Source organism: Perognathus longimembris, chromosome 17 (assembly GCF_023159225.1).
Source record: "Perognathus longimembris pacificus isolate PPM17 chromosome 17, ASM2315922v1, whole genome shotgun sequence".
Lineage (NCBI taxonomy): Eukaryota > Metazoa > Chordata > Mammalia > Rodentia > Heteromyidae > Perognathus > Perognathus longimembris.
In genome coordinates, this window is record NC_063177.1 from 4,755,796 (window position 1) to 4,783,389 (window position 27,594).

Consider the following 27,594-nt stretch of genomic DNA (forward strand, 5'->3'; position numbering starts at 1 on the left):
AAGGGAGGGACCACAATGTAATGGGGTCCGAGGGTGGGGGGATCCCCCATCCCTTTAAAAGAGTCCACCACTTAGAGATAGTCTCAAGTAAAAAGATGGATTTATTGGGGAAGTAAAAAGTATACTGACTGGCCAGAGTCATGGCCCAGACTTGGGAGCTGGAACCGCATCCATAAAAAGCAGGCTGGCTGGCCAGGGCTGCAGCCCAGATTCGGGAGTTGGGACCGAGAGCCGCTAGTTGTTTTCTTGATAGTCATACTTTGAGAGACCCATGTTTGAACATGAGAATGTGATCTGATGAGAATAAAGCTAACAACTAAATTCTAATGCAGGAAGTCCTCAGGAATCATGAAAATTGTGCAGGGAAATACATAAGACTTTAATTAAAAGCTAGACCTCAGCCCCCAGAAGCCTTCTAAACCACATGGACAGGGAAGCAGCCACTTTGCCAGTGTGGGTCACATTACTGCTCAAGGAGGCTCTCATCCCTGGAAGAGATGGGCACCATCTCCATTGTAGGTCTCTACCTGGAGCAGCCCACGGTGATGCAGCCATCCTCTCATCCTTCCTTTGAGGAGTCTCTGAGGTGTTTGTGTTGTCACCTTGATCCCCTCCTTAGAGGTGGGACTTGGGGTCATGAGACCACCTCTGCTCTCTTCTGAGCTTATCACCTCTGCTTCTCTGCTACAGCATTTATCCAGAACCAGTGGTGAGCTTTAAACAGGTACTTGAGGCAAAAGAGAAGACATTTATGACATGATATGGAAGGTGCTCACCATAGACAGGCCAGGACATGCTGGAGGAAGCTGACAGGTGAGGGACCTAGGGAGACTTGGGAATTGGGGGACAAAACAAGAAGGTGGGACAAGGATCAGGAGACAGTGTGATTTCCCTACTCATGGAATAACTTCATGTTCACCACAGCACAGTTCACAGTAGCCAAGCTATGGAAACAGCCCAGATGCCTGCCCTACACTGGATGAATGGATGCAAAAAATGGGGTCTATATACACGATGGAGTGCCATTCAGTTATGAAGAATACAATGGATGACAGAGAAATGAATGGCTCTGAAAAACATTATACAAAGCAGAGTAAGCAGGGTTCAGAAGGACAAAAGTCAGCAGGAATTAATCATCTATCTATGTATACATGCATGCATATATACGTATCATCTATTTATCTATAAATCATCTACCTATCTACCTATCTTCTATCAAAAACATTTGAAATTGTGGGACTGTTAAAGGAAAGAGACAGGGAGTGGGCTGGATAATGTTAAAGAATGATCGATGCTGAACTCCATTGCCTCTGTCAATGAGAATGGCAGCATGAAATTCTCTGAGTGCTACTGAATAGCAGGGTGGGAGTAGGGAGTGGAGAGTGGGCAAGGTGGGTTGATCAGAGTTCAGTCCATTGCATGCATGTGTGAAATGTCCGGGTGAAGCTCCCTTTAACAGAAATGAAGGTCAGGAAGGCAGCACAGGCCTTGTCTGGCATTAGTGGTGGGGGAGTGTGGGTGAATGGAGAGAGTGAAGGTGGGTGAATATGTTCAAAATCCTTCACATAAGATATGAAATTGGAACTGTGGGGCTTGCTGAGATTGGTTTGGGAAAGGAGTAAGGGGAGGGGAGTGAGTCTGATCAAAGTTCATTACATACATACATACACCAAAATGAAGCCCCTGGTACAACTAACTGATGCTAATGAAAGATTTAAAATATCTTTAGGTGGCAGGCATTGCACTAGGCTTATAATAATGCATAGGATAAATTAATCCCTTCTTTCTTATTGTTCAGAAATGAATGACAACCAACCAACTAACCAACCAAAACACAACAAGGATATGCTGATGTGTTCCATATTTGAAATCAGAGTTTCAAATGTAATCTCTCTCCAGAGATACCTCAGACAGGCTCATGGCCCTTCAGGCATCTTGTGGCCTGAGTAGGACTTTCAGGAATAGCCCGGAAAAGCTCTCTACCACTTAACATTATACTTTTTAAAGAAATGTATATAATTTCAACTACCCATAATGCACGAACTGCTTTGTAGGCATTAAAATCACCCTGAAAATGACACCTTTTTAGGAGCCTGACATGTGAAAGTTTTGCAAACCTGTGCTTTTATGAATGACAAATTGCAGAATTAAATTATGACCAGATTTTCCTCTTGTCAGGTACGGTCTGTCCCTTGAAAGTCTTTGATCCTTTCAGCATCAATAAGTTTTTAGCACCAAGTCTTGGGTGTATATATGTGCACGCACCCCTGTTATATGTGTCAGGTTTTCTCTCACACATCTGGAATAGTGATGTACCTGCCCATCTGGAATAGGATCAGAAAAACCTTAGCATACCCACTCCTTAAGGCACCCCAAGGGTGATGCATGAATGCAGGCACAAATTAATGAGGTAAGAGGAGAGAAATGGTTCTGCATTCTAGATGGGTTGGCTATTAGGCAAGTGGCTTTGCACTTTCTTTGCTGGTGGGTTTTCCTCATTTGTAAAGGGGGGCATCAGGAATCGATGACCCCTATCTCCTCCACCCAGGGAGCCCATCAAAGAAGGCAATAAGTGGAGAGCCAAAGTGAGCACAAATTCGAGGCATTTTTCTAGTGATGACCACATATTACAAGGGTCGTAAGGAGTCTTTTTCATCACTCATCTCCCCTCCCTTCCCCTCCCCTTCCTTCCCCGTCCACTCCCTTCCCCTGCCTCCTCTTCTCTGGTTCTTTACACCTTCCTCCCCCAGGACTGTGTGTTAAGACAGTAGGACAATATTGTCAACACAAGGTCCCCAGGATCCCCCCTGAACCCTGTCCATACCCTCCTGCCTTTGGTGGCTCAGCAGCAGACCACCCTCTGAGAGGCAGGCTGTCCCCAGTCTCCCTGCTCTGGAGCAGGATGATCACAAGCAGCTTGCTGAGGAGAACCTGGAGGCCTCATATCTGATCCTCAGATCTCCCAGAGTCTTCCTCCATCCCTTGGTGACAGTGAGCTAAGACAGGTCATTTATCAACAAGAAATCTGTTTCTTGCAGTTCTGGGGGCTGTGATCTCCAGGATCAAGATGTCATCAGGTTCAGGGTCTGGTAAGAGCCTGTTCCTCATAGATGACACCTCTGTGTCCCCTTAGCCAAGGACTTCCTCTGGCTGATTGAATAAGGTACTGCTCACCCCAACCTCCATTCATGAGCATGGCCAAGGGCTCCATCTCTTACTGCCACCTCCCTGGTACCCATGAGGCCTCAACATGCAAACTTGGAAGGTCACAGAAATTCAGACAGTAGGCAAGCAGGTGAAAACGTGGTATCTCTGACTGACTACAGGAGCTCTGGGATTGCAGTCCATTGTCTGTGTCCTGTCCAACCTGAGCTCCAAGGAGTTCTGATGCTCACTTCCTATGAGGAGCCGGGTTCATCGGGCACTTTTCCCTCTTCAGGGTGGACTCCAGGGTGCCATAGACTCAGCTACAAATGGTGAGAGACTGGGATTGGGAGTAGGAGAGTTTCTGCCTCCTCATCAGCTCCCAGGTGGTGCTGAGGACAAGGACTACAGTCACACTGAGAGTAGCAAGGCCCATGGGGAAGGCATCTAGGAAGTGGAGGGACTTACCTACAGGGCTGGCTCTGTTACCAGCTGCTTGAGGCCACAGATGACTCACTCACCCTCCAGCCCCAGGCTGATCCCAGGCCCAGCAGATGAGGGGGGCAGATCTTCCCCCCTGATTCCTTCCCAATTCTGTGCCCTATAGTTCTAATTTTATGAACTATTTAAGGACACTTTGATAGGCTTCTCAGAGACCTCTGTTAGTCATAGACAACAGGGAAAGATGACTAGACAACCCAGCGTCCCCCAAAGAATTAGGAGCTCCACAGGTTAATGTGACAGGCATCAGGAGCCTGACCCACCTGGGGTTTAGCTGAGGGGCCTGGATGGATGAGCTGTGTTGCCCGTTTTCATGTCACTAGCACCCTGTTTGCAGCTGGGCCTGTGCTCAAAGGTTTTGGGTAGAGAATCCACCCAAGGTTTTTGGGAATGGGCCACATTGAAGATGGAGGGCCACTCCTCTGCCATGGCCATTCCCTCCAGCCCCTGCCTGTCTCTTTGGATGGCCGTAACTCCTCATCCTTGGCAACTTTGGAGGTTCCCTCCCTTCCTTGTTCTGGTTGGCTTTATTTCCAAGCCGTTAGGAAATCCTGGCGGTAACACACCAGGATTCCCAGGTATGCACACTGGCTGGGTGGTTGTTACAAACCCTCCAAACCCCCAAAGCCACAGTCTGCATCTTCCTATGGCTCCTGGGGGGGTCCCTCTCACTTCCTGAGAAGCCATTTCCACGCTGTCCAGATGGTGGGGTTGTGGATGGACCCACAGCTGCTTCGCTCATCAGTAGGGAAGTTTAGGAAGGCTGCCCTCTCCTTTAGTGTCAATATTTGTTTCGAGAAGAAGGCAGGTGTGGAGAGGCAACCAAAAGGGATTTCATCTGAAAACAAAATGGAAGTGGACACAATATAGCCCCAGGGCTGCTGATAGATTTTCATTCAGTCCCTGTCTGAGATCAGACTTCACCCACGGAGGCCAAAATACTGGTTGCACACATAGGGGTAGAACCAGAATGAAGGTAATATATTTTTGTGCTAGTCCTGGGGCCTGAACTCAGGGCCTGGGTGCTGTCCCTTAGATTTTCTTCTCAAAGGGTGGTTAATTGGAGATAAGTGTTTCACTAACTTTCCTGCCTGGGCTGGCTTTGAATGGTGATCCTCAGATCTCAGTCTCCCCAGTAACCATCAGCACAAAGCATAATATCATTTAAGTCATACAAAATTATCATTACAGCTAACAGGTTGCATTGGTGTCTGTCCTCTCATGCTCCAGATGATTCTAGGGGTTTTCTACAGCCCGTGGGCTGGATGTGGCTAGATTCAAGGACTCTACAAAGCTTGGCTTTCTTCAATATTTCAAGTATTTTTAGTGTATAAAGAAAAGGCATGTGGGCTGGGATGTAGCTCAGTGGCAAAGCACTTGCCTAGCAAGTGCAACGTCCTGGGTTTGATCGCCAGTACCAAAAAAGAAAAGACACACACATTAAAAAAAAAAAAAAAAAGAAAAGGCATACTTCTTAAACCTGTTAGATAGAACCAACATATTAAAGTATCAATGGAAGTTGATAAATTTTCTGACCAAGGTGTGGGTGGGGGAGACAAAAGCTTCAAAGAGAAGAGGGGAAATTTATCAGATATAAATAAAGAGTCCCAGAATGTGGGTGAAACAAATACAAATAGACAAAAGTGGAGGGGGAGGGAAGGCCTGGCTAATGGCCACCCAGTTGAAAAGCAGGAGTGCCATTCGCTGTATCATAAGCTCAGAGTGAGTCAGCAGGAAGAAACTGTAAAATAATGTGTGTGTGTGTGTGTGTGTGTGTACGTGTGTGTTTGCATGTGTGTGTTTGTGGGGGTTCTCTCCAGATGTGATGCTGAATCCCTGAGTGGCCACATTTAGAAAGAACCATGCTGATCCTGAACTCACGCCACGTGCAGAACCACTTCCAGATGAGTTTATTATACATGGAGCACAAATCAATCAAGCATTTGGGAGGTGGCGAATCAGTGCATCCATCACCTTCAGGATCTTGGAGTAGGAAAAGATTCTTTTAAAAATTAATAATACAAAAGGTGCTAAACCTTTAATTTTAATTAATTAATTAATTTATTTATTTTGCCAGTCCTGGGCCTTGCACTGAGGGCCTGAGCACTGTCCCTGGCTCTTTTTTGCCCAAGGCTAGCACTCTGCCACTTGAGCCACAGCGCCACTTCTGGCCATTTTCTATATATGTGGTGCTGGGGAATCAAACCCAGGGCTTCAAGTAAATGAGGCAAGCACTCTTTGCGACTAGGCCATATTCCCAGGCCCCAATTGTGTTTTTTGATAGCAGATACTGGCTGGCTTAGAAGTTTATCTCTCTCTCTCCTTTTCTCTCTCTCCTTGTCTGTCTCTCTGAGCTTTTCCTTTTTCTTCTCCCTCCATCTCTCCATTATTGCTTTTTTTCTTTTTTGAGATAGGTGCTTCCCATATAGGCCTCTACCACTTGATCCTCCTGTGTTTAACGTCTGAGTGCTGGGATTCTAGGAATGCATTAGCACACTGGGCTGGAAGTGGTTTTGAACTAGAAGGCAGAAGTTTATCTCTAATGAACGCTGTCCATGGATGCTGACTCCAGAGGCCCCCTTAGCGGAAGAGTGCAGAGAGCGAAGGCACCGAGGTGCTGAGGGAGGAAGCTGGTCTCAGCACATTGCGAAAGCAGCCTGTGAGTTCAGATGAGAGCTACTGTGGATAGGTTAACTTCAACAGACTCAGGGTAGCTGAAGATTTGTGAAGGAAATCAAGCCATCACTGGGTTAGGGAGAAGTCAGAACAAGGAGGCCCGTGACGGATGTGGCCACCACTGATCTCCCTGAGCCAGGAGGGCCATGCCCAGAGTGTTTAGCCACTGTGGATCCCAGAGCAGTGACCCACAGTGAGCGTGCCTTTTCTGGGTTTTTTCCTCCACAGGGAGGTGACCCGGGTTGGGAACCCTTCAGCGTGTGACAACTCTGATCCAGATGACATTAACCAGAAGTGAATCTTCAAGTACTGGACCCACAATTCATGCTTGTGGGGGCAGGTGGGGGGCAGATAATAGCTCTGTGGCTGAGATGCTGGGAATCCCTCCCCCCGTTTTCAAAGTTGTCTCTTCACTAAATATTTATGGAGTGCTTTCAACTGGCTCAACACAAGGCCAGGATATGTAAACAAATAATTAGAAAATAATCTCAGACAAATATAATCATGACAGAGATCCAAACAGAGCTCTTAGAAGCCATGGAGTCATGATGAAGACTTGGGGTTTTGCAAGTGCATGGGGACAGGTCATGGGTTCATGAAACAGGACATCTTCCTCTTCAGGTGTTCCTCCTCATCTGCGTCAGATGAAGTGAAGGAGTCGGCCTGACTCAGGTCCCCTAGAGTGTCTAGCCCCTGCGGCCACGTGGGGACACCATGCTGGGGATTGAGACTGGACTGCTACCAGAAGTCCGTGCCTCCACAGCCATTGCATGACCACTCTTGCAACAAGGGAACATGAGAGAGCTGATAGGTGGCCTGCGGCAGCCATCTCAGGTATGACTCTCTTCTGGATGGACATTTTCAAAAAGTTCCTTTTTTAACCTTTTATTTTTTTAAATTTTGAAATTATTATCATAAAGATGATGTACAGAGGGGTTATGGTTACATAAGTCAGTAAAAAAGCACATTTCTTTTCGCATAATGTCACCCCTTAACTCCCTAGTTTTTCCTTCCTGTCCCTACCCACAAGTTGTGAAGTTCGTTTTCAACCTCGTGTTCAGTGAGTACCATGGCTGCATTTGTTCACCCTTGGTCCCTCCATTTCTGTGCCCCCAATTACTCTCCCAGAGACAGATTAACAAACAGAAAAGAAGACAAGGGGCTGGGGATATGGCCTAGTGGCAAGAGTGCCTGCCTCATATACATGAGGCCCTGGGTTCGATTCCCCAGCACCACATATACAGAAAATGGCCAGAAGTGGCGCTGGGGCTCAAGTGGCAGAGTGCTAGCCTTGAGCAAAAAGAAGCCAGGGACAGTGCTGAGGCCCAGAGTCCAAGCCCAGGACTGGCCAAAAAAAAAAAAAAAAAAAAAAAAAAAAAAAAAAAAAAAGAAAAGAAGACAAAAACAACAAAAAAGAAAGAAGCCTCTTGTTTCCATTTGCTGGACTTCATTGCAATAAATATTATTTTATATAATCAGATGCACATAAGCATTGCGCCTTTGTGTTCCTCTCCTAAGAGTATCCTCCCTTGGTCCCACTGTGTGTAAATGCCTAGAAACCTGTATAATTGATCACATCCCAGTGTATTTTAGATCTGGCTTCTGCATATGAGAGAAAACATGTGCGGTTGTGTCTCTGAGCTTGGCTTATCTCAGTTAACATGATTGGTTCTAGGTCCATCCATTTCCCTGCAAATGACATAATATTACTCTTTCTAATGTCTATATAGAATTCTGTTGTGTAGAGGTAGCACATTTTTTTTTGGCTCCACTCATCTGTTTTAGGGCATCTGGGCTCCTTTGTTCATTTAGACTTCAGCTCACATTCTTGTATATATAGATGCCACTCTTTCTTCCTTTGAATGGTTTCTCCATTCAAATCTGTACTAATACACTGTGTATAAGATGCCCCTTAGAAACTAAGCAAAAGAAGTCCACAGACATTATTAAAAAAAGATATACTAGCCCTGTATGGTTGGTTACGCAGGAGGTATTGATGAGAAGATCATGGTTCAAGGCTAGCTTGGGCAAAAAGTTAGTTTCAACTCGATCACAAAGAGTAACATGGTAATGGCCATTTATGCCTGTAATCCAGGCTACATGGGAGGTGGATATGGGAGGATCACAGTCCAAGGCTTGCCCTTGGCAAAAGCAAGGCCTTTTCTGAAACATGAACTAAAATGAGAAGGGGTTGGAGTATGGACGTGGTGGTAGAGTGCTTGCTGAAGTTCAAAGGTCAGTACCAACTCTGGCTTAAAGAAATACAACACACCCATAACCAAGAGGTACAGGAACCAAAAGGTCATCCTACTGGAGGGATTGTGAATTCATGCTGTCATCGTGACAGAAGTAGGGAGATTCCTCACAGTGTTGAACATAGGACCACCACAGGGCTGCAGCAAACTCACTCTTGGCTAGTAGCAGTATGCTGAGGAGACATTGCACACTGATGTTCATTGCAGAACCCTGCAAAATAACCAGGAAATGGAAACAAAGGAAAGTATGGCTTATAAGGGAATACTATTCAGCCACTAAAAAAATGGAACCTTGTCACTTGTGACAACAAAGAAGTAACTGGAGATCATTATGTTACATGAAATAAGCTATTGCAGGGTGCCAGTGGCTCACATCGGAATTCCTAGCTACTCAGGAGGCTGAGATCTGAGGATTGTGGTTCATAGCCAGCCTGGGTAGGAAAGTCCATGAGACTCTTCTCTCCAATGAACCATCAGGAAACTGGAAGTGGCACTGTGGCTTACAGTGTTGGAGTGCTAGCCTTGAGCAAAAAAGCTCAGGGACAGTGCCCAGGCCCGGAGTTCAATTCTCATGATTGACCCCACCCAAAGAAAGAAAGAAAGAGAGAAAGAAAGAAAGAAAGAAAGAAAGAAAGGAAGGAAGGAAGGAAGGAAGGAAGGAAGGAAGGAAGGAAGGAAGGAAGGAAGGGAAGGAAGGAAAGGAAGGAAAGAAAGAAAGAAGGTAAGCTCAGGAAGAAAGGATGATCTCATGGAAGTGGGTAGAAAAAAACGTAAACTAAGATCTGCTGGATAGGAGTCCCAAGGAAGGGCCTTTGTGAGGCAGTTAATGTCTACAGTTAGTAAAGGTTCCCTAGACCACTGGGACTGCCTGCAGGCTGTTCCAGCCTCCAGACCCAAGCAGAGACTCCACACAGCCTTCCCCAGCCCTCGGCTCTGGGTGAGAACATGTGCAGGACATCTGTGGGCAGAGGTGTGGGACCTGCTCCTCTGCCACAAGACCCTCACTTTCTTTCTAGAATGTTCACTCTGGTGATATGTCAAAGAGTCATGTGCTCGCGTTTTCCCCATGTGTCCCAGTCTATGCTAATGACTTTCAAATAGGATCTATTCTGTAAGGGGAAATGTGGAGTAGACTGGCAATTTCAAAGTTCAGCCATTTCTTATGCTTTTGGAATTTGTACAGCAAACAGGAGGCCGTAACTATTAACCTTGATAGCTGGGGTTTGGATATAAACTCTGGAGATGAGGCTTCAGACTTCTGCAGGCTGAAAGAGCAGGTTTCAGTATTAGCAAGGCAGGCCTCCATCTCTCTAGATCCACTCCATCCTAGCTCCTTGACAATTTGTCCCTTTATTATCACTGGCATGAGTGAAATAAAATATGAGAAAAGATTAAAAACATATACAATGCTCTCTTCCTGTTAGCACTGGGACTTGATCTCATGGCTTTATATTTGCTAGGCAAACTCTCTACCCACTGAACCACTGAACCATGGCTCTAGGTTTCTTTTTTTTTTTTTGCCAGTCCTGGACCTTGGACTCAGGGCCTGAGCACTGTCCCTGGCTTCTTTTTGCTCAAGGCTAGCACTCTACCACTTGAGCCATAGCACCACTTTTGGCTGTTTTCTATATATGTGGTGCTGGGGAATAGAACCCAGGGCTTCATGTAAAGGGGGCAAGCACTCTAGCCACTAGGCCATATTCCCAGCCCCAATGGCTCTAGTTTTATCTCTTATGTCTCAGGGCAGCTTCTGTTCTTGATGAAGGTCCTTCTGCAGCTCTTCTGAGCTGGGATTGGTTTTGTGGCTGTTGTGTGATGTGGGGGTGGATGGACTCTATCTGCTTAGCCTTCACTTAGGAAATTCTAGACATTTCCAGTCCAATTATGCACTGGTGGCTTCCTGTCTCCTCTTACTTTGTAATTTCTCCTTTAATTGGTCTTAGGATAGCATACGTTGTATTTTCTACTATGCTACTATTTGTCTGTTGTTTGGCTTTCTGAGAAGATTAAGATTTATTTATTTACTAACCCAAGGCCTGGAGGTTCAAGGTTGATACTCAACCACTTGAATCACAGCTGCGCTTTTAGCTTTTTCCTGGTAAATTGGAAATAAGAATCTCACAGACTTTTCTTCCTAGACTGACTTCAGACCTTGATTTCCAGATCTTAGCCTCCTAAGTAGATACGATTCTATGTGTGAGTGACTGGTACCTGGCACAAAGATTAAGGTTTAATAATAACCAAGAAAATCTTGACATTGGCTGTCTTTCTGGAGTATATGAAAGAAAGTGGATTATATGGAGCTCTGTGTAATTTCCATTGTGTGGGCTTAGTAGCATAACTACAAAATACCTGTCATAATTTCCATTTTTTGTTTAGTTTTGAGTCTTCTTGTAGAGAGAACCTAAAATATATACAATATTGATTATCATCACAGAAAGCCTATTACAGAAAACTCTCTGCCAAATGCTCTGGAACTCTTTGGGTCCAATAGACTTGGAAAATGTAAGTAGCGAGAGGAGAATTCTAAGAATTTTAGGTACTTTGTGTCAGATGAGAGTAATCTTGCCTTATGGCCCAGCGATACTTCCTGTGTTGGAGACATCAATTCCCACCCTGTGGTGATTGGCCAGATGTTGTGGATTTCCTTGATCTTAAACTTATTAAATGTTCTTTGCACTGAGTGGAGGCATTAGGGTGTGAACACTACAGCACTTACCAAATAAGGAGTGGGAGACAGGGATTAATGATTGCCTCTAAGTTGGTTTCTAGTCATTCTATATGCTCGCCTGTTATTTTCCTTAACCATGATGGCTCTCTGGTTGGTTTCAAAAAGCAACTTTTCCAAGCTCAATGTGGTATTTCAGCATGGGGCCCATTTATTCTTGTGTTCTGGGGTGGGCGTGGGGGGTGGGGAGAGGATGAGCTTGAGTCTAAATGTCTCCAAGTTATGTGTGTTTCTGGGTTGCTTTTGCCACACTGTAGCTCACAGTGAAACATGATCTTGGGGTCTGGTTGCATTTGGAACTTGGAGTTTGCCAGATGGTCAATGGGTAGAGACATTTCACACCAAACCTGACCAGATCTGTAACTCTACCTTCAAAAGCAGCCTAGGAGAGTTTCACTGAGACACACAAAAGCTGCATAACCGTCAGAGCGCGGCACACAAAAGCCGAGAAATTCTTACTGAACACATACCTGATGCTTTACGATCGCTGCCCAAGTTCAGATTTCCTGGATCAAATGTTCTCAAGATCTGCCAGGTCAGGTGGCTCCACAGACGAAGTTGAGCTCCGTGCCTATTACAGAGAGGCCACCCCATTGGGTGTGACCACTCTGAAGGTAAGTGTTAATCCCGATCTGATTTCATGTGTCCAACAGCTGTTGGGGACATTAGTGATGCCATCTGTGTCCAATGCAATCATTTCCTACCACTCAGCCTCAGATGGCCCCAAAGTTAATTTAGTGCATATTGGGAAATTCCTGAAACAACAAGAGACTTAACACCATTTCCTCCCATCAAATCCAGGACATTTTTGTTGATATTTTGAGAGCCCAGGAGGTGGGAAAACTATAGAGCTGGGGAATGCAATCATTAGCCCATAAAATCTGGGACCCTTATTGAGAGTTCTTTTTCCAAGGTGGATTCTTGTGTTTGGCCAAGAATAAATCCAGCACCATACTCGAAGGAAAATGGTCCTTAGCCAGTAGGACTAAAGTGCTCTGCTTTGATGGGTGGCCATGTTTTGAACTATCTTGGTGATGCAAACTAAGCTCCTGAATGAAAATCTCAGTGACAGATTCACAGTCAACGATTTTCCTCGTGGAAACTAAATTAGACAATTCATGGGAATCTGGTGTTAGAGTTACTCGCCTCTGACTTCTCAGGGCACAGCTCATTTCTCTCAAAAATAATTTTCTTTATCTTCTGAAGTTCTGTATCATGATTATTAGACCCAAAGAAAATGTCAGCGGAGAGGCTGGAGATGTTGTGTACTGGGAGGGCCTAACACATGCAAGGTCCTGGGTTTCATCCCCAGCCCTGCAAAATTAAAAGAAAAAGAAGAAAATAAGAAAAAGGAGGAACAAAAAAGGGAAGATAGTAGTAGGGAAGGAAGGAGGGAAGGAAAGAAGAGAGGAGAAGGGAAAGGAAGGAAAGAAGAGAAGGAAGGGAAGGTGGGAGGAAAGAAAGAAGGGAGAGGGAGGGGAAAAGGAATAAAAGAAGAGAAGGAGGGAGGAAAGGTGGAAGGAAGGAAAAACTGGAAGGCAGAAGAAAGGAAGGAAGAGAAAGTAGAAGGAAAAGGGAGGGAAGAAGGAAAGGTGGGAGGAAGGGAGGGAAAAGGAAGGAAAGGAAAGAGGAAGGAAGGAAAGGTAGTTCAGTGGTAGCTTAGCATATGCAGTGTCCTGGGTTGACTCAGCTCTACAAAAAAGGGAAGAAAGGAAATCAAAAGGGATGGAAGGAAGAATGGGGGGGAGGAGGGAGAGAGGGAGGAAGGGAAGCTGATTTATATTCTAGAAGGTCAAAAGGAGAGTTGGTGTAGCAGTAAACCACACTAAAGATACAATTTATATTTTCGGAAGTGCTGCTCCATCCTTAATCTGAATTTAGCAAATCTGACCGGATCCCATCTTTCAGAGGTGAACCTTATCTTTGCAAAGTCTCCTGCAGGGGATTAGAGGTGAGGTGGTTAGCTCTCCTATTCTCATTGTCTTCTTGTTGACAGGTACACCTGCTCTAAATACCTCTGGAGACAGGATCTCCTGCAGCTACTGGGGAGAATACTACCATTCAGGTGTGATGGCCTGCCTTCACCACCCCTTAAGAAAGTGAATAAAAAACGTGAAATGCTCATTTGATCATCGACTATTAGTCAGTCATGCTTGTGTCGTGTGTGTCTAGCTCCTAATGCAGCTTTTCCACAGGGCTGTGAGGCATAAATAAGTCATTAAGGACTGTGGGTGACAGGATCCACTCACTATTGCCTGGTGTCTTGCTTCATGCTCATTTCTTGCTTTCATGAGCATCAGTGGGCCAAGCCTTTGTGGACACACCAAAACTGCAGACAGCAAAGGTTGTCTTCTGAAAAATACAACCTCTTGTCCCCCAAAGTTATAATTTCCTTCCTTCCTTCCTTCCTTCCTTCCTTCCTTCCTTCCTTCCTTCCTTCCTTCCTTCCTTCCTTCCTTCCTGTAATGGGGCTTGAATTCAAGGCCTCATGCTCTTACTTGGCCTTTTTTTGGTTCAAGACTAGAGCTCTTCCATGTGAGCTACAGCTCCACTTCCAGCTATTTGCTGGTTAATTGGAGATAAGGGTCTCATGAACTTTCCTGCCTCAGAGGCTGGTTTTGAATCCTCAGATCTCAGCCTTCTGAGTAGCTAGGATGACAGATGTGAGCCACTAGCACCCAGCTTGTATCTTCTTGAATTGCTCTAGTACATTCACCTTATCTACCTCAATCTATAGATGAAGAAAACACATCCTCCCCCACTTCTTGCAAGCACATGATGAAACGAAGTTATGAGTGACTTAAAACAATCACCCAGGCTCCCAACACCTTGGGGTTGTGTTTCAAGGCTTTAACACAGCTCCTTCTTTCCTAGGGAGATCTCACACAATTACAAATGAATGTGTAACAACATGGTTTACCCTAGTAACACAATGTAGGAACAGTGTTAAGACCAATCACCACACATCATTAAATCATAGTTGTCGAGGAAAAGCACAGCTCCAGGAGTTGGTCTAGTAATCAAGGGAGCCCAGGGCTCAGCCAGCCAGGTCCAGGGACCTTGCCCTGGCCCTGAGAACAAGCTGGGATTGTCTCCTCAGCGGCAGTGCATGCCTCAGCTCCACGCTGGATGGCAGCCCCCAGCTCTGAAGTCCCTGATTGTGTGAGAGGTTAACTGGCCTTTTGTAAACATTAACACCCATGGGAACCAGGCCATAATTAGGGAGGGATGTAGCCCACCCCCCTAGGTACCCATTAGTTTACAGAACACATTGTGGAGACCCCAGTGCAAATGTGATTTGTGTGGCCGTGTTGAATCAGCAGCCATAGCTCTCTCAGCAGGCTACTTGGACGCAGAAAGCTGGCTGTGCATCTTCGTAGAACTGCCTCTGTGATATTGGGGTACAGCAGCTCCCAGATCGACACCTTGACTCAGGAACCCCTCCCCCATCTTTCTTACTTATTATGGTTCCTTATTCCTCCAACACACAGCTATTTAGAGTATAAGCCAGTATGTCCTCATTGTTTCTATTGGTGTTTGTTTGTTTTTCACATAGGATCTCATTATGTAGCCTGGGCTGACTTGGAATTTTCTATCTAGTGGACCAGGCTGGCCTTGAACTCCTGATCCTCCAGGCTTAGACTCCTAAGGACTGGGATTACAGGAGTAGGCCACTAGTCCTCCCTTCTATTCTAGTTTTGGTGGGAAAAGGAAAAGAAACAAGAGGCGTGTTGTCCAGATCTTATTCCAAGAGGAAGGTTTTCATCTGAAGTCTGTGACAAAATATTTGTGAATTCGCCAAAGCCTTTGTGTCTCTAGTCCTGCTCTTTGCTGATAAGTGGTTAGAATGCCATCTGAGGAAGCTAGTTCCACCAATGTAAGGCCCCAAGTTCAAACTCTAGTACTGTCAGAAAAAAAACAAACCCAACAAAACCAAAGACACACAAAATGAAACTCATGTAGTGCAAAGATGAGATTATTTCATTGTGTGTGAGTTAATCCCCAACCAAGTTGGTGACATGAAACAAGGATTTGGTCTCAGAGCACTGCAGTCACAAGAACATGTGACTGAGATTTCCATCTGGAAAGTGTTTGTGTCTGTTGGTGCAAGAAAGTGGGGAGGATGGGCCCCAGGTCCACAGGGCCAAATCCCTCCGTGTCTTCCTCAATGGCAGGCCCTTGCTTCTGGCTCCAAGCTAAACCAGGATCAGCTGGCACAGTGAGGCTCCATGCTAGCGTGAATGTAGACAAGCCACTTTTCAATTTCTCTTTTGTTGGATGTGGGGCTTGAATTCAGTGCCTGTGCACGGGGCTGTCTCACTGAAGGCTTGTTAGCTACCACTTTGAGTCACGAACTTTGAGCCTCAGATCTCAGCCTCCCGAGTAGCTAGGATCACAGGGGTAAGCCACTGATGCCCAGCCACTTTTCAGTTTCTGTCTGTCATGAAGAGCCCTAGCCTGGCACAGCAGAAATGTGTTTTCCCAGCTATACTCTGGAGTGGTTTGGATTTGTATCTCCTTCCACATGATACACTCTCTGGAGAGGCTGGCCCACTGGAGGGCTGGCTGGGGACCTGTGCATGTGTGCATCTGGGGCACTGGAGGGCTGGCGGGGAGACCTGAGCATGTGTGCATCGGGGGCAGGGTTAACAAGGGAGGACAAGATACATGCGGGACTGGAGGTGAGGGCAGAGTGCAGGGAGACTCTTTTAACAGTGGGGGTTGGTCCTGCCCATACCACGTTGACCTTGAACCCCCTGGAGTTTCTGCCTCTGGAGGAAAGAGGCTTTTTTATGAAAAGGTACCAGATCCCATTGCACAGTCGGAAGTGTAAGTCCGCGTGCCAGATGCCCAGAGATGCTGGAGGAGCAGAAAAAGCATTCAGTCCAGTCTAAAGAAAGGCATGTGCATAAATCAAGACTCAGTCCTGCTCCAGGGTGTTTTTATGTGAAACTGGAGCCCTCCGGAGCTTCATAAATGCCAGATTTTGGCGACAGACACCCCTGTCTACTCTGGCAACAGCTCCCCACAAATGGCCTAGCCCTGGCCTAGTTTGGTCCACATCTCTCCGTGGTTTTGTGTGCATCCTCTTAGCTCCATGCTCTGGAGCCTGAGACCTCCCAGGCCAGACCTTGACTTTTCCCAGGGCCAAAGATCACCCTTCAGACTGCCAGACCACAAACTTCCCTCTCCCTGCTGGGACCAGAGCTCCATATGCTAGGTATGGGAGAGACGTTGCTGGTTTCCAAATGAGTTCTACAAATGGCATAGAGAGTTTGGGGTTTGTTTATTTTACCAATATTGGGGGCTTGAACTCAGCCTCATGTTTCCACTCAGTTTTCTTCCCTCATGGTTAACTCTCTCCCACTTGAGCCACACCTCTACTTCAGGTGTTTTGCTGTTAATTGGAGATAGTACTCTCTGGGATTTGTCTTCCAGGGCTGACTTTGAGCCAGGATCCTTAGAGCTCAGCATCCTGAGAAGCTAAGATTACAGATGTGAACCACAAGGGCCTGGCTGGGGATTTATTTGCTTATTTTTACTTAAACAGTTTTATTAACACATATGAATTGTGCAAGGGGTTTTCATTGTGACATTCCATATGTGCATACACTCTGGCCAAACTTGCTCCCTCCCCACTCTCCCTTTCCCTCTCCTTAAAACAATTTGGACTGGGGCTGGGAATATGGCCTCGAGGTAGAGTGCTCGCCTAGCATACATGAAGCCCTGGGTGTGATTCCTCGGCACCACATATATAGAAAAAGCCAGTAGTGGCGCTGTGGCTCAAGTGGTAGAGTGCTAGCCTTGAGCAAAAAGAAGCCAGGGACAGTGCTCAGGCTCTGAGTTCAAGCCCCAGGACTGGCAAAAAACAAAACAATTTGGACAGGTTTTACTCTTCATATAGGCGTATGAAGCACTTCAATTCACCCTCATTCAACTCCTCCACCGATACGAGTTCGACAAGAGAGCTTGTTTATTATTTTCCTGTCAGTTTTTAAAAGCCAAAAGTGGAGTTGTGACTCAAGTGGCAGAGCACCAGCCTTGTTTAAGCTTTAAGTTCAAGTCCTAAAACCAGTAGATATATCGATATCTATAGATATGAATATATAGAGATATGTATATATAGATGGATATATATACATATATGTAGATATGGCTGTTTATATGTACATATACATGTATATACACATACATAGATGGATATATATGTATCTATATATCAGATCTATCTATATCTATATATCAGATCTATATCTATTTATAGATGGATATATATATAGAGAGAGAGAGAGACAGACAGACAGACAGAGACAGAGAGCAGAGAGAGACAGAGAGAGCCCAAGTCAGCTCCAGTTAATCAGCAAAATGTTGGATTGGAGACTTGCCTCAAGTGGTGGAATGTCCAGGTAGAAATGAAACCTAGGAAGTCACTCATGCTGGGTAGGTGCTCCATAACTCAGTTTTGTCCCCAGCCCAGTTGAACTATTAAATCAGTTACTGATTAGGTTATCTTTTGAAGTGCTGGGGTTCAAGTCCACTTCATGCCACATAACCACTCTACCACCAAGCTTCTCTTCCAGCTTTAAGTATTTTGGATTTCCTCTTCTTTTCAGGCTGTCATTTTTAAGTGTGTATTAAATTTACAAAGGAATTTCAACTTGCTATTATACATATGCCTATGTTCTACTTTCGTCAAACAAATTCTCCATATTGTTCTAGCTCTGGAGTGAGTTTTTGTTATTGTTTTTCTGGTACTGGTGCTTGAACTCTGGGCCTGGGTGCTGCCCTGAGCTCTTTTGCTCAAGAATAACACTCTAGGGCTGGGGATATGGCCTAGTGGCAAGAGTGCTTGCCTCCTATACATGAGGCCCTGGGTTCAATTCCCCAGCACCACATATACAGAAAACGTCCAGAAGCGGCGCTGTGGCTCAAGTGGCAGAGTGCTAGCCTTGAGCAAAAAGAAGCCAGGGACAAGTACTCAGGCCCGGAGTCCAAGGCCCAGGACTGGCCAAAAAACAAACAAAAAAAAAAGAATAACACTCTACCACTTAAGCCACAGCTCCACTTTTGGCTTTTTATGATTAATTGGAGATAAGAATATCTTGGCTTTTTCCTGCCGGAACTGGCTTTGAACCATGATCCTCAGATCTCAGTCCGAGTAGCTATGAGCCACTGGTGCCCCAGCTGTGGGCGTTTCAAATGTGATCTCATTTAAAATGTGGTCATTTTAAAATGTGATTTCAGGCCTCTAAATATTGAGTGCTTCAAAATATGGTCAAGAGATGAAAATTATGTGAAGCATAAAGCAAAAGAGTTCTACCTCAGTTGGCCATCTGCAACCGACTGATTGCTTGGCACTCCAAATTTATATATTGGAATCCCAGCCCAGGCAATGGATAGAATTGCTCAGATTCCCCAAATGTACGTGTGGGAATCCCACCCCTAGGAGGGTCTTAGAAGGCAGTTTTTGAAGATTGCCCAGGTCATGAGAATGAAGCCTCATGGATGGAAACAGCATCTGAAGGAGAGGCAAGAAGCTTACTTTTTATTTTAGAGGTGCTCAGAGTGACAAGTCTGCTTTGTGTCTCAGGGGAGACTTTGAAGTTGAATTTTTGGAGAAGTTGGCACTGTGAAGGTCATGGGAACTCTTGGCGACTGATTATGTTCTGTATTACAGGATGGACATGAGCATCTTGTGAATATGGGGTGGAGTGTTCTACTTGAAGAATATGAGTTTGGGATGTGAAATTGACAGTTGATTGTTAACTTGAATGACAATCCAATGCCTGAGAGATTAGTGAAGCTCATCTTGGGGTGTATCTATGAGGGTATTTTCAGAAAGATTAATTAAATGGACCCACCTTCAATGGGCATGGCATCATCACATAGGCTGGGGACAGGGGAGAAAGCTTACCAGACTCCACCATCTTCTCACCCTCTCTGCCTTCCTTCCTCCCTTCCTGCCTCTCTTCCCCTCCCCCTTCCCCTTCCCCTTCCCTCCCCCTCCCCCCCCCCCTCCTCCTCCTCCTCCTCCCTTTCTTCTTCCCCCTTCTCTTCCTTTCTTTGTCCTTCCTTCCTTCTTTCTCTCTTCTTTCTTTCTTTCTTTCTTTCTTTCTTTCTTTCTTTCTTTCTTTCTTTCTTTCTTTCTTTCTTTCTCTCTTTCTCTCTCCCTCCCTCCCTCCCTTCCTTCCTTCCTTCCTTGTACTGGCCTGAACACTGTTCCTGAGCATTTGTGCTCAAGGCTAGCACTGTACTACTTGAGCCATAGCTCCATTTTTTTTCTCTTTTTCTTTTTTTCTTTTTTTGCCAGTCCTGGGCCTTGGACTCAGGGCCTGAGCACTGCCCCTGGCTTCTTTTTTTTTTGCTCAAGGCTAGCACTCTGCCACTTGAGCCACAGCGCCACTTCTGGACATTTTCTGTATATGTGGTGCTGAGGAATCGAACCCAGGGCTTCATGTATATGAGGCGAGCACTCTACCACTAGGCCATATTCCCAGCCTTTTCTTTTTTCTTTTTGGTATGTGTTTAATTGGAGATAAAAATCTTACATACTTTCCTACCTTGGCTGGCCCTGAACTGCAATCCTCAATTCTCGGCCTATCAGAACCTGGCTTACATTGCTTCTTCTTAAAGTTTTTTTTTCTGATACCATTAGGTTTTAAATTCAGGACCTCTTAATTCTCCTTGTTCATCATGCTTATTGCTGGTTATTTACTTGTTTATCAATTTTGTTGCTTCAACTAAGGGGCCTTACATTCACTCCACTTTCTTGTACTTAGCTCACACTCTGCCATTTGAGTCATGGCTCCAGTCTGGCTTTTTACTGGTTAACTTGAGATAATAGTCTCATTGACTTTTTTCTGCTTGGGCTGGCTTTGAAATAGGATCCTTCAGATTTCAGTCTCCTGAGTAGCTAGGATTACAGGTGTGAGCTACCTTTGCCTGGAAAGGTTGTACATCTTTAGCTAGTTGTCAAAATTAATTGTCCCAAATGACACTCATTGTATGAAAGTTGCTATTTCCTCACCCTTGATGTTATCATTTTATTTAATGATTTCCAATTTCATGAACAAGATAGGAAATCAAATTCATTTTTCTCATTGCGTTCTCCTGATTATGCATGGGCCCAAACATCATTTCATATGTTAACTCTTTCTAGATATTTTTTAGGGAGTTAAATCTAAATAATTTTTGTCTTTGCTAGTTTAGCTTTTTATAAAAGTTCTGTTTTATGCTGGGAACTTCCTGATGGCATCCAATTAAAATCTTTTGTTTCTGCTATTATTCCTTTCTAGGTTTTTGTCCATACTTGATGAACTTGAGACTATTCCTTTTCCTGGTCAAGGTCTCTTTCCAATTCTATGTCCACAACCTGGGGCTCTCTTTTGAGTTCTGATCTCTCCTTTACTATATCTATCAGCTACCAAGCTCTACTCACCATGAAAAAGTGAATGTAATGGTCTTTCTCTCCATACACGCAGCCATTTCTACTACTTTCCTTAACGTGCTATCTGTAATGAGCACCTCATTGCACTGGAAGTTTGAAAGGCCCTCATTCTGACCATTCTGACCTCATTCTGAAGGTAGTTCCTTACCTTCATAAAGGATTGGTTCTGGTATCCCCCATGAATACCACTCTACACAAAAGCTCAAGATCTTGATTAAAAACAACCCTGTATTTCCAATAGCATATCCAATCTTCTTGAATGTTCCAAGTCATCCCTGCTTGTATTAATTCCTAAATCATTACTTATAATGCCTAAGAACATGTGAGTGCAGATAATTGTTACACACATCATCTAAGGGATGTTGAGAAGAGAAAAAAATGTCTATGTGAAGTTCAAAAGTAACTGCCTAATTTTATTGTTGTTGTTGGTTGTGGGACTTGAACTCAGAGACTGGCTCTGTCCCATGCTTTTCTGCTCAAGTCTAGTGCTCTACCACTTTGAGCCACAGTTTCACTTCTGGTTTTCTGGTGGCTAATTAGAGATAGAGTCTCATAGACTTTACTGCCTGGGCTGGCTTTGAATCTCAATCCTCAACTCAGCCTCCTGAGTAGTTAGGATTGTAGGCGTGAATCATTGGCACCAAACTTCACCTATTTTTATTTGTAGTCAGCTCAATCTATAAATGTGGAACCCATAGACATAGATGGATATGAAAGCTAGATGCATGTCATGCTGGATCTGGGCACCAACCTAGTGGTGGTCTCTCCTTCTCCTAAGAGTTTGTTGACTGACTTTCTGATTTTGCATTTCTACTCCTGGGTAGCTTTAACAGAAAGTGACACTTTTTTTTTTTTTTTCCAAATCACCTCAAAAGAATGATGGCCTCTTCACTTGTCTCCCTCCCTCTGCTCTTCCTGGTCTTCAATTCATCCTCCATCCTTCATCCTGTAACAAGAATGGGTGCTCTGCAATTCTCAACTGAGCATGCCATTTCCTTGTTCTTCTCAGATAGATAACTGGCTTGCACAGGTTGGTGATGCTCTTTAATTTTTTTTAATTTTTGAATTGATCTTTATTTTTTTCCAAATTTTTATTATCAAACTGGTGTACAGAGAGGTTACAGTTTCTTATGTTAGGCATTGGATACATTTCTTGTACTGTTTGTTACATCGTCCCTCATTCCCCCCACCCTCCTCCCCCTTTCCCTTTCCCCCCATGAGGTGTTCAGTTCACTTAAACCAAACAGTTTTGCAAGTATTGCTTTTGTAGTTGTTTGTCTTTTTTTACCCTGTGTCTCTCAATTTTGGTATTCCCTTTCAATTTCCTAGCTCTAATACCAGTATAGACGGTTTCCAATATACTCAGATAAGATTACAGAGATAGTGTAGATACAACCACAGGAAGGTGATATAAGAACATCATCAATAATAGAAGCTACAGATACACATAGGACGTTGAAAGTAGTTTCAACTGTGATATAACAATCGTTTCCATAACATGGGGTTCATTTCACTTAGCATCATCTTATGTGTTCATAAGGGTATAGCTATTGGGCTCTTGTGATCCTCTGCTGTGACTTGCCTAAACCTGTGCTAATTATTCCCAATAAGGGAGACCATAGAGTCCATGTTTCTTTGGGTCTGGCTCACTTCACTTAGTATAATTTTTTCCAAGTCCTTCCATTTCCTTACAAATGGGGCAATGTCATTCTTTCTGATAGAGGCATAAAATTCCATTGTGTATCTGTACCACATTTTCCTGCTCCATTCGTCTACTGAGGGGCATCTGGGTTGGTTCCAGATTCTAGCTATGACAAATTGCGCTGCGATGAACATTGTTGTGCTGGTGGCTTTACTGTGATTTTGTTTGCGGTCTTTTGGATAGATACCCAAAAGTGGGGCTGCTGGGCCATAGGGGAGTTCTATATTTAGCCTTCTGAGGAATCTCCATACTGCTTGCCAGAGTGGCTGAACCAGTTTACATTCCCACCAACAATGAAGTAGGGTTCCCTTTTGGCCACATCCCCTCCAACAATTGTTATTGTTAGTTTTCTTGATATATGACATTCTTACTGGGATGAGATGGAATCTCAATGTTGTTTTGATTTGCATTTCTTTTATGGCCAGTGATGTAGAGCACTTTTTCATATGTCTCTTGGCCATTCTCATTTCCTCATCAGAGAAGTCTCTTTGTAAGTCTTTAGCCCACTTGATGAGGGGGCTATTGGTTCTTTGCGGTTTTGTTTTGGAGGAAGGTAATGTTTTTAGTTCAGCATATATTTTAGATATGAGGCCTTTGTCCATTGAATGACCAGTAAAGATCTTCTCCCAGACTGTGGGCTTTCTGTTTATCTTGCGAGCTATGTCTTTTGCCGTGCAGAAGCTCTGTAGTTTGATGCAGTCCCATTTGTCCAACCTTTCTTTGCTTTGTAGCCTTTCTGGGTCTTTGTTAAGGAAGTTCTGTCCTGCGCCACGGAGCCCAAGTGTTTCTCCTACTCCTTCCTTTAGTGTTTTCAGGATGTCTGTTTTGATTTTGAGGTCTTTAATCCATTTGGAATTGATTTTGGTGCAGGGTGATATATAAGGATCTAGTTTTAGTTTGTTGCATGTGTTGAACCAGTTTTGCAGCACCATTTGTTAAAGAGTCTATCTTTCTTCCAAGCTATTGTTTTAGCTCCTTTATCAAAGATTAAGTAGGCGTAGTTCTGTGGGCTCATTTCTGGGTCTTCAATTCTGTTCCATTGGTCTTCAGGCCTGTTCTGGTGCCAATACCAAGCTGTTTTTATTACTATAGCTTTATAATACAGCTTGAAGTTGGGTATTGTAATTCCTCCAGCACTGTTCTTTCTGCTTAGGATTGTTTTTGCTATTCTAGGTCTTTTATTGTTCCATATGAATTTCTGGATTGCTTCCTCTAGTTCATTAAAAAATGGTGTTGGGATATTAATGGGTATTGCATTGAATTTGTAGATAGCTTTTGGCAATATTGCCATTTTGATTATATTTAATCCTCCCAATCCAGAAGCATGGGAGGTTTTTTCATTTCCTTAGTTCTGACTTAATTTAGTTTTTCAAGCTTTTAAAGTTCTCATCAAAGAGGTCTTTCACTTCTTTGGTTAAGGTTATTCCTAGGTATTTTATGTTTTTTGGGGCTACTGCAAAAGGAGTTGCTTTCCTGATTTCAGCCTCGGTCTTCGGGTCGTTAGCATAGAGAAAGGCCGTTGATTTTTGAGGGTTTATTTTATATCCTGCAACTTTGCCAAAGTTTTGGATCAGCTCTAGTAGCTGATGCTCTTTAATTTGTTGAGAGCCAAGGGCTACATATCTTTTTATTCTAGGACAACACCCCTGCTTGGGTTAGCTTGAGCCTTACCAATAATTTTAGCCAATGAAGTATGAGCAGAAGTGTGTGTGTGTGTGTGTGTGTGTGTGTGTGTGTGTGTGTGTGTGTGTCTTTTCTGGATGGTAGTGGACAATTCCTGGCATACCTCCCCAGACAAGCTCTTTCGTCACGAACAGAAACCCTAGGAATTATATACGAGGCCTGGGTTCTCAGGTTTTTTGGAGTCTGGGACCCTGAGCCCTTCCTTGATGGGAAGTCATCCGACCAGTTACACACTTATTGGACTGTATCAGGGATATTTTTGTTGTGTTAATCCACTGCACATTTAGGAATTATTTGGTTCAGCAGCTAATGCAACCTTAGATAATACTTTGGTGAAATCACAAAATGTCTCTAAAAATAACTTGGAAGTAGCTTAGGGCCATGCGCCATGGGCTTCTCATGACGTGGCTTCTGCCAGTCTGGAGCATGTCCTCCCTGCCCTCCTCTCCTCTGAATGCTCAGCAAGGCTCTGCAGAGAAGCTTGTGAGCCTTCCCCCTCCTGGGTTTCCTTCTGCCTGAATATACCCCCATCAGGGTCCTCATTAATCCTTTTCTCCCTCAGATTTAGCTCAGACATTTTCTCTTCTGGAAGGCTATTTTTGCAGCTTCTTTTCTCTTTTCCTGTAATGTATCATTTATCTAATGAGAGAGAGAGAGGAAGAGAGAGGAAAAGAAGGAGTGGATGAGGAGGAAGAGGACCAGTCTGAATACTTTTAGCACCATGTACATTATATTCAGTGTTGCAATGGGAATATCTACCTTGATACTTAGGAAGGAGACCCTATTTTTTATTCAATCCTGGCTGAATACCAAATAAAATGAATGAAATGAGTGAGTAATTTCTTCTCTGCTGTCTTCCTTTCCTCTCTTTGCTCTTCTTCCTGTTAGTGCTTTTTGGCTGTCTCTTTGCTAACTTCTGAAGACATGATCAGCTCCCTCATTCTTTCTCTCAAGGCTATTTTTTGGTCCTCCAAAATGTTAAATAAGCAAAAAGTAAATTATTTCCCAGGTAGATTCCTTGTTTGGAACTATGAAAAAATATTGCTTAGTCATATTCATATACCTCCCAACCCATTTTAATGTCTGCATTCCTCCTGTACCTGACAAGCTTAGGAGAATAATCAAGCTAAGTCCAAACATGTACTGGAACCAATTAGATAACCCAGCTGAGGTGAAATATGGCTTGATGTTTCAGAAGTAGTAAAGTATATTTTAGGGCTGAAGTCTACAATGCATGGCCGATTATTGGAAATGATCTTGAAAAAGATGGATGAAAGGAAGACTCTGTGTGTGTGTGTGTGTGTGTGTGTGTGTGTGTGTGTGTGTGTCTATGTGTCTGTGTGTGTGTCTGTGTGCCAGTACCAGGGCTTGAACTCGGGGCTTGGGTGCTGTCCCACAGCTCTTTTGCTAAAGGCTGGCATGCTACTGTTTGAGCCACAGCTCCACTTCTGGCTTTTTGCTGTTTCATTGGAGATAAGAGCCTTATAGACTTTCCTGTCTGGGTAGGCTTCAAACTATGATCCTCAGATCTCAGCCTCATTAGCTAAAGCCTCCAATACTCAGCTTTAAGGCAAGAGAAAAAACAAATTTATTGCTTTTGGATTGGGCTATGCAGAAGGCTCTTAGCAAATGGGCCTTTTTAAAACCTGGGATGTGACAGCCCACCAGTTTACGATGATGTTCAGATAAGAGCTATTTAAATCATCCCGTGGGAAACTCTGATGAAATATTTGATAACTTACAAAGAATAAGTAGAGGACACAAGGAAAACTTCCAGGAAGGTGAATTACCCTATCATCTGAGTTTGAGCATGAGTGAAACGGCAGTGACTTCTGGCTTTCGATTTTAGTGTTGGCTTACCTTTGTGTCTTGGGCCGGCTTGGATGGGTCCAGCGCTTGCTGTCCTTCAGTGCCCTGTGTAGCACTGTCAAGGCATCCTGGGAAAGTTCCCATAAACACTCTGGAGAGAACTCTTGGTTTCTGCCCTCTTCTCCTTCTGCAGGGCGTGGTGAGGCCTTCTCCACACCCAGCCAGAAGTATGCTGTGCAGACTCTTGGAGATGGTGGAGATAATTTGGAAACACATCAGAGGAGTTAATAAGCAGGGTACATAGCTGGTGTGGCAATATGCCCAGTTAGCGGAGTCTTCTAAACCTTCTCTCTCTTCTCTTGTCAGAGACATCACAAACCAATTTATTGAGGCGTTAGGGACACAGGGTACCCAATGGGTAGCCTTCCAGTCCTGCTTCTTCACTAGTGTCTTACTCCAAGTCAATAGCTCCTTCTCTCTCTGTTGCTCTCTCTCTTTCTCTCTCTCTCTCCTTCTCTCTCTGATGCTACAAGGGCTTGGATTTAGAGCCTTGCACTTGCTGAGCTGACATTCTACCACTTGAGCCATGTCTACAACCCTGTTTTGTGCTGGTTAATTTGGAGACAGAGCCTAGAGATGTTTAAACTTGGGCTGATTTTGAACTTGCATCCTTTGGGTCTTAGCTTTTTGAGTAGTCAGGATACTGATACCTAGTTTACTCTGTGTCCTTTTTTTTTTTTTGTATAGACAATAGTCTTTTACTTGTTTTAAGGGTTTCAGGCATTTATCTTTCTATACTTTCTGGTCTTTTAATTTTTGTTTTGTGTGTTTGATGGCTACTTTAAAATTTAATGTAAGTAACTTATTCCCACCCTCCAGGAAACTTTTGAGAGGATCTATGGAGACTGGATAGATGGGGAGATGGAGTTGGGGGAGAATGATGGTAGGGGTGACACTAATCAAATGCATTATACACATAAATTGACAGATGAAATTGAAGCCCCTTTGTAGAAGAAGAAAAAAGAAGAAAATTAATTTAAAAACATTAGAAATTTAAATTAAAATTATTTCCTGCTTTTTTATTTTTAGAGGAGGTTTTTTGTTTCTGTTTTTTTTTTTTTTTTTTTTTTTTTGGTCAATCATGGGGCTTGAACTCAGGGCCTGGCTGCTGTCCCTGAGCTCTTCTGCTCAAAGCTAGCACTCTACCACTTTGAACCACAACACTACTTCTGATTTTCTAATGGCTAATTGGAGATAAGAGTCTCATGGATTTTGAACTGTGATCTTCAAGTCTCAGCCTCCTGAGTAGCTTGGATTACTGGCATGAGCCACTGATGCCTGGCTTCTTTTTTTTTTCTGATTCAAGATTAGACATATATTCTCTTACACTTGATTTTTCTGCGTGCTATGACATAAAGATCTATATGTATTATTCCCTTGACTGGGGTCATTTATAACCAATCTCTTGCCAGCCATGACTACTACTATCCAGTGATGTGTTATCGAACCCATCCTCTAGGTTTTCTATTTGTGTGGTTTGAGTTCAGCTTCCCCCACTGAGCTATGCATCCAGTTGCACACACGTGCCCAGAGCTTACGTTACAGGGAAGCGTGCTTAGGTATCTGGTGAGTCTGGGCAGGCCTGGTG